The sequence below is a fragment of the Elephantulus edwardii genome, unplaced genomic scaffold (assembly GCF_000299155.1).
Source record: "Elephantulus edwardii isolate Elephantulus edwardi_28Jun2011 unplaced genomic scaffold, EleEdw1.0 scaffold00286, whole genome shotgun sequence".
NCBI classification, from domain to species: Eukaryota; Metazoa; Chordata; class Mammalia; order Macroscelidea; family Macroscelididae; genus Elephantulus; species Elephantulus edwardii.
Window position 1 is genome coordinate 364,632 of NW_006400036.1, and position 8,086 is coordinate 372,717.

Here is an 8,086-nt window from a genome sequence, read left to right on the forward strand (position 1 = left end):
CAAAGGTACTTGATTGACTATGTGGATGGATTAATGATTTGTTCGGAAAAAACTACTAGCAGACCAGTTATAAGAAATGCTGAGTCAATGGTAATGCAAATGCTTGATTTGCTGCATAACTCCATGGTTTTTTACATGAACATTCTCTCCTTTGTTCAGTTCCCTTGGTCTTTTAAGACATTTTGGTTAGCGAGTCACTGGAAAGGCTTCTAGACACTTCTAGACTCATCAGGGGAATGAACACATGACTGTAGGTATACAGGCCGGTTTTGCAGACTGGTGAACATTGTAGACTATCAGCGAAAGTCAGGTGTCCCAAAAAGAGAGCTGGCACTGAGATCTCATGAATTTACATAAGCCTTCATTTAGGGTGTGGCTTGTATCTCATTCTAATCCCCTCTCCTTAATACAAGAAATATTTCAGTGCAAAAGACACAATGCACTGTTGTTAGGAAAGACATTTTGAATGATAAATCTTAGGCAATGCAGAGTGCATCATAACAAATTATGACTAACACATAGAAGAATGGGCATCTGAGAACATTTAATTGTGCTCTTGTAAAACTTATATGTAGAACAAGAGGTTACTGCGCCAACAGAGGAGAGGAACACTACAGGTATTTTGGTATTGTTTTGAAATATATTTTTAATTTTATATAACTTTGTATACAAAATTCATATAGTTTTATTCATGCACAATGTGTTCCATATATTCTAGTCACATTGTGTTTCATATGATCATGCCTATACACTTTATTTTACAAAATAAACCATCATTGAGTCATAGCTACTATCACCCAGTATTTTCAGGTCCCCTTTGGATCTTTCCTAATTTCTCTCGCTAAGTTCCCCAAGTCTGCCATCCCAGTGAGTCTCTTCCCCACAGTTGGTCCCCTGGCCTGTCTACTTCACATCTTACTAGTTATCCTACTGAATGTGGCAATCATTGAACAATATCACTAATACCACATGCAAGCAAAATGTTACAGAAGATTATCCAAAAACTACTACAATAGTACTTCAATAGAAAACTCCTAGAAACATAAACTGGGTATAAAAGAGGCTGTGAAAACAGAAATATCATTGCTGATGACAGATGGATCCTGGTTGAATGCAGAGAATTCCAGAATAATGTTTCTTTGTGCTTTATTGACTATGCAAAGGCCTTTGACTATGTGGACCACAAGAAATTGAGGCTAGGAGTGAGCTCGACTCACCATGCCAACTGTCAGTGTGAAGCACGATCTGCTCTTTCAAGATTTGGGCCGCTCCTAAACGGAAGAGGAATTTTACAAACTTTGTTTTGAATTTGGCCTGGAACTTGATGAAATTACTTCAGATAAGGAACTTATAAGGAAGGAGCAAGGTAATGAAAAGGCATCCAGGGCCTCTGATGCTGTTCTTTACAAAACTGTTGTGTCTGCCAATGGATATGATCTCCTGGATTGGTCCGAGGACTCCAAGTCTTCAAAGAAAGGATAAAGGCTCCAGTAGATAAACAGGTAACACCTAATGTGGTAATCCACAGACTGACTCTTACAGAAGAGACAGCTAACATATGCCCTTATGCTACAGCAGCCGTTCTCCACAATATATTGCTTTGACAGCGTCATTGATCTTCAGGAGAAATTACATTAAAACATTTGCAGAAAAAGTTTGTTGGTCATCATTGAAGCTCATGATTTGGACATGTTGTCAGCAACTTTTACATACACCACAAAGGGTCTTTTAGATATCAAATTCAAGCCTCTGGATAGGACCAAGAAGTATATAGCATGTAATTATCCAAGACTGACAACCACCCTTATTTACTTATCATTGAAAATAAACCTTGATACCCAATAATCTTTGGAAGCAGGAGTGGCATCCATTTATTAAACAACAAGCGTCTGGAAACCCTACAAACGTTGATAAATTATAATAGTTACAGAAAGGCTTCAGGCCTTTTCTTCATAGGGTCGCTATGAGGAATGCTTGACTCAACAGCAATCAGCAATAACAACAACCATCCAGAAATCTATGCTAGCAATGGTGCTGTACTTTCAATGCCACCAATCGTCATTGGGGATCATACCAAAATAACACTAAAGACTAGAAACATGTTTATTGAATGCACAGAATTGACTTTACTAAGGCAAAAATCGTCCTTGATATTCTTGTCACCATGTTCACACCATGAGAGTAAGTTTAGAGTTGAGGCAGATGAGGTAATTTTTCCTAATGGGAAATCACATATACTTTTTCCGAATTGGTTTACCGGAAGGAGATTTTGAGAGCTGATCTCATTAACAAAAAAAACTGGAATCAGATAAATTCCAGATAATTTTGCAAAGCTTCTGATCAGGTTGTATTTAAAATCAGAAGTCATAGGGAATGTAAATCACAAAGAGCTTGAAATCCCTCCAATCTGAACTGACATCATGCATGCCTGTAATACCATAGAAGATGCTGCTATTGCTTATGGATAGAACAACATTCAGATGCATCTCCTGAAAACATACTCCGTAGCTAATCAATTTCCTCTTAATAAGCTGACAGAACTGCTCAGGCACGACATGGCAGCAGGTGGGTTCAGTGAAGTGTTTACCTTTGCCCTGTGCTTCTAAGAAGTTCTGAAACCACGGCAGTTCATGTAAGTAATCCAAAAACAGCTGAATTTCAGGTGGCATGCACTACCATTTTTCCTGGCCTCCTGAAGTCCATAGCAGCAAATCAGAAGATGCTCTGAAATTGTTTGAAATGTCTGACATTGTAGTAGAAGATTCTAGCAAAGATGTAAGCACGAGAAACTGCAGCAACTTCTATGTTGTGTATTACAGTAAGAGCCCTGAGTTTGAGATCATCCAATAGCTGCTGGACAGAATCATGCAGTTGCCCACAGCACTTCCTAGTCAAAAGAAGGCAGGCTTTGTGATCAAAGATTCTGAAGGCTCTGCTTTCTTCCTGGGGTGCCAGGGCCTTTGTCTGGGGTCAGAGCATCACTAAGCTTGGGGTCCTGCATCCTGACATCATCAACAAGTTTGAGCTGACAATGCCCTGTTCCCTCCCCTTTTTTGTGAAGATGGGACTGACTGATTTACTCCAAGTGTCCCTTTCTCCATCCCCAGTGCCTCCACTCTCATCACAGGGACCTCCAGTTGTGCTTTAATGTTTAATAAAGAATCACTGTCTGGCACCCTAAAAAATATTACAGTTAGGGAAGGAGTGGGGAATAAAACTCTAAAACAAAGCAATATACATGACTAATAATAATAAAACATTATGGCTAACATTGAGATAACATAATCAATAATCTTGGTATCAGCTGTCAGGAAATCAAAACACAAACTAAATTAAGGCAGTCTACTTGCAGGAACCTCTCAAAAGTGATAAAGAACAATTATTTCAATCAAGGGACTGAAGTGCTCTGGATCCAGGCCTTGATCTTTGCAATTTTGCTATGAATCAAAGAGCTGGACAGTGACTAAGGATTATAGAAGAAGAATCAATGCCTTTGAGTTGTGGTGCTGGAGAAGAGTATTGAACAGACCATGGACCACCAAGAGGACAAATAGGTCTTACGTGGAAAGAGTAAAAACAACTTGCTCTCTGTAGACAAGGATTTTGAAGCTCCATCTCACATACAATGGGCATGTTGCCAGAAGGGATCAGTTCTTAGAGAAGAATATCGTGCTTGGAAGGAAGGAGTGATAGTGTAGGAGAGAAAGTCCATGGATGAGATGGATTGACACAGCTACTAGGAGCAATGTGAGGTAGGTGTGTCAGTGTCAGTGAGACTGGCTCATGAGAGGGCAGGGTACAGAGCTATTGTAAGTAGGGTCACTATGAATCACAGGCACACTTATGGGACATAACAACAACAAACAAAGTTGAGAAGAATGGGAATCTCAGAACATTTAATTGTACTCAAGCAAAACTTATACCAAGAGTAAGAGGGCGTTGTGCAAACACAGTAGAGTAAGACTACATGGGGTTTTGTTTTTAATAGTTTAAATTTTATATGGGTTTGTATACAAACTTCATATACATTGTGTTTCATTCATGTGCATTATGTTTCACACATTTCTTCATTCACACTATGTTGCATATGATCATGATCATACATTTTGTTTTATAAAGATAATGGCAACTGATCTATGCCCACTATTACTCCATCTTTTCCAACTCATTAGATTTTTACTAATTCCTTCAATGCCTCCCTCCATGCACCAAACTCTGCCATCTCACTTATTCACACTCATCCTCACACTCATTTCCACTCATCCTCCCCACTCCACTTCGCTACACTCTCTTCTTGTCCTTTGGCCCTTTAAACACACCTTACTAGTTATTCTGTCTGCTGTTTAAAATTAAGTGTGCATCAGTGTTGTATCTGTTCTCTATACCTATTCAATCTGTACACTGAGGAAATTATTCAAGAAACTGAGCTCTAAGAAGAACATGGCATCAGGGTCTGACAAAGATTTAATAATCAACGTTATGAAGATGACACAGCCTTGCTTTGTTCAAGTGAGAATTCGAGGCACTAGTGGCAGAAAATCAAATAGCACAGGCTCCATATGGATTGGGTTGACAACTCTATGTCAAGAAAACAAAATGTCTCACCCCTGGATCAACAGGCAACATCAAGACAGTTAGAGAAAAGACTGAAACTGCCAAGGAACTTATTTTTCTTGGATCCAAAATCAAAGCACTTGGTTCAAGCAATCCGGGCATGTATTACTCTGCGGAAATCTGTAGTCAGGGACCTTCAGCTCTAAATGTTTCAGGAGTGATGGCATCAGTTTGAAATTTAAGGTGCTCCTGATTAAGGTCATGGGCTTTTGAATCACTTGCTGTGCATCTGAGAGCTGGACAATGAACAAATATGACAATAAGAAGAACTGATACCTTTCAGCTTATGGGGACAAATGCTGAATATCCAGTGGACAAAAGAACTCATAAATGTGTCTTGTTAAAAATGCATCCAGATTCAAATCCACCAGATGCTCTGCTGAAGAAGGAGGGGGAATCTCCTCCTGTACCAGTCAGATCTGATTTGACGGTACACGCACAAAAAATAATAATAATTAAAAAATTTTTTTAAATGCATCTAGAGTGTTCCTTGGAGGCAAAGATGACAAAGTAAAAGCTAAAATACTTTGAGCATGTTGATAGGAGAGGCTAATTCTTGGAGAAGTATAACATGTTGATAAAGGTGAAGAGTCAGTAAAAGAGAGGAAGTTGCTCAAGCATATGGATTGACACAGTGACAGCAGCAATAGGTTCCAGTGTGCTAGGGGTGAGGAGGAGGGCAGAGGGTAGGACAGGATTCAGATCTGTTGGTTACAGTGTTGCTATGAGTCATACTTGACTCCATGGCATCTAACAACAATAAGATAGATGGAAATTAAACTAAAAGTACCAGGCAGATTTTTCTACAAATTAACTTTCTAAATTGGCAGTGATTTGTTTTTAATATAATCAGCTCACTACCCAAAGCAAACAGCTGTTTCAGCCAGGTGTAAGCATGACCATATGCTTCTATAGTAAAGTACTGCTTGGCATGCAAAAGGTCAAAGGGCCATTAATGTGCTGTATTCCAGTCCTCTAAGTCAGCCAAAATTACCCTGAAGCTTAGCCTCTATATCTTGTATTAGAGGACATTGGTAAGCCACTGACTTGTTGCTTAGTCCAGAAATAATCCAGAAATAAAAGAACTCTTTCTAGCATGCTATTAATCTGAAAAGTATAGGAAGCAATTAAGACTTAATGGGATCAAAGTCCTGTCAGCACATTTGGCCAGAGAAACAACTTGTATATAACCAGGAGACCAAGTTCTTCTAAAATGGTGGCAAAGGAGCCTCTAAAACGTTAAAGGAAGGAGACTGGATCTTTCAGGACTATTTGAGGAATTTCCATGGTCACTGATTTAAAAGAATGTCTTGATCTTTTGTTTTCTGAACTATAGAATACCGCTGTTTTTCCCCTCCATGAATTCCTTTACAATGTTGTTACCTAATTACCTGATTTCTAGAAAAAAAAATGCATAGAAAAACATGGTTTACTATATTGCTATTCCTATTAAAGGAAGAAGAACTTTGTGGTGGAGTTCTTCAAAATGCTTTCCTAGGCCACTGCCCTCCACTTTGTCACATGGGTGGGAGGGAACATGTAAATAAGCTGTATGGTCTATCTGTGAGGGGACTGGCCTGTTTCGTCATTATGCAAGATTTAAATCAAGCATGTTCAGCAGGAGAACATTTGGAAGTCTCACTGCTAAAAAGCAGCAGAACCAGAGACTGGAGCACGTGTCCTTCAGGTCAAGAGATTTCTGCACCAGTGAGACCTACAGGAGAGCAGCAGCTGCAACAGAGAACCAGAGACCCAATACAAGACACAACTGACCTGGGCCTGTTGCCTCATGCAGCCAGTATCACGGGCCTATGTACAAGATTTCTGGAGGTTGAGAAGGGGGGTAGATTTAATAGTTGGCAAGACTGAAAAAAAGGTTTTAACACTGGTCTAAAGCTGCAAGCCTGAAAGGCCAGCAAGTATATTTCACATGTTGTCCTGACAAGGAAGTATATCCTGTTGTAAAACATGAATTGTAACATATGAACTTTCCTAATAATCCCCATAATCAAGAGTATGGTTCTGGCAAATGTGTGTAGTTATTGCAATTTATTCAGCCTGGGAGAGCAGTAGGTTTGGGGTTAGAAGTAGAAGTAGGAGCATGGAGGACATATTGGACCTCTTGAAAAATGGTTTTATTTTCTGAATACTGTAATGGGGATACTTACCAATAGTGGAGATAACTGAGGTCAGAAATGCCTGTCTGTCCCTGTGCTGATCTCAACTCATTTTGGGTCTTCTGTGAGAAAATACAGTTTCAATGAAAATCAAAAGAAAGTGAATATATCAGACACAGATGAAGCCAGGAGTGAATTTACTCAGTTTATTTGAAAAAACAGCATTTTACATTGATATTGTAGCCCATGTCAAAGAGCAAACATGATCTCCCTCGTCTTCTATAGTTGTTGGAGCTCTGTATCATAAAAGACATGCTCTGGAATCCTAGTGAAAAAACTGCTCACTTGATGTTATTCTTGTGAACAGTAACTACAGAACCTCTGTTAGAAGACATGAAGTTAAGCGTGAAGTTCACTCTAAGAGCCCAAATAAATGTAAAAGTTAAAAACCAAAGGTAGTTTCTCCCTTTTTCAATTCATGAAAATAGAGAGATAGAACAGATGTTAATTTGGTAGGTGATTCCAAAAGTTCAGTATTTGTCTCTGTACAAACACAGACAAGGGCTAAAAGAGTCTGGCTACAGACAGGATTTCTTCCACACAAGGGATCTCTGATATCTGTCATAATTTGAGTTCCTGCTGAAACTTTCCCCACAGCAGGAACATTTACATGTTTTCTCTATTGTGTGGACCCCATACACAAATCGTAAGGCTCTGGACACTTTACTCCAATTCATGATGATGCTCTACATGTGACACAGTAAACTGTGTTCCACAGGGTTTGAGTGCCTGAGTTTTTCACAAGTGGATATCTAGCCATTTTTCAGAGGCAAAGCTTTGTGGACTCATGTCTGACCTTTCAGTTGCAGCGAGTGTTCTAATGATTCCCACCATTCAAGGCTTCAAGGTTCACATACTCAGTGCCAGCCAGTTTCTGGAACACCTGGGCCACCTTTTGGAATAAGGATTCACTATATAAATATTAAGAGTTTCCAATTTAAATATTTGCAATTTCTTTATGTGAAAACTTGTTTTTCATTCTTTTCTATTTTAAATCGTTAGGTATTCAATTACTACTTTCCACTTTTCATGTTTCAAGACTCCATTTTTCATTGAAAAATAAATTTTTAAATTACGTTTAACTTTTTTCATATGAAATATAAACAAGCCATGATCTATAAGATTCATGGAAAGTTTTCTACAAATTTGTGTAACTTTGAGGTTATTTTTATATGCAGAGAGGTCTTAATCTTTTTCTTTTTGTTGTTGTTGTTGTTATGTGCCGTCGAGTCGTTTCCGACTCATAGCGACCCTATGCACAACAGCCCTAAACCCTGCTCTATCCTGCGCCAACC

The 8,086-nt window shown here is 39.0% G+C and overlaps 1 pseudogene; it reads left to right on the plus strand.

Annotated features, from left to right (window-relative positions):
* The first annotated feature begins 1,218 nt into the window (after nucleotides 1-1,218).
* On the plus strand, nucleotides 1,219-3,148 carry LOC102845137 (annotated as a pseudogene).
* The last annotated feature ends 4,938 nt before the right edge of the window (nucleotides 3,149-8,086 follow it).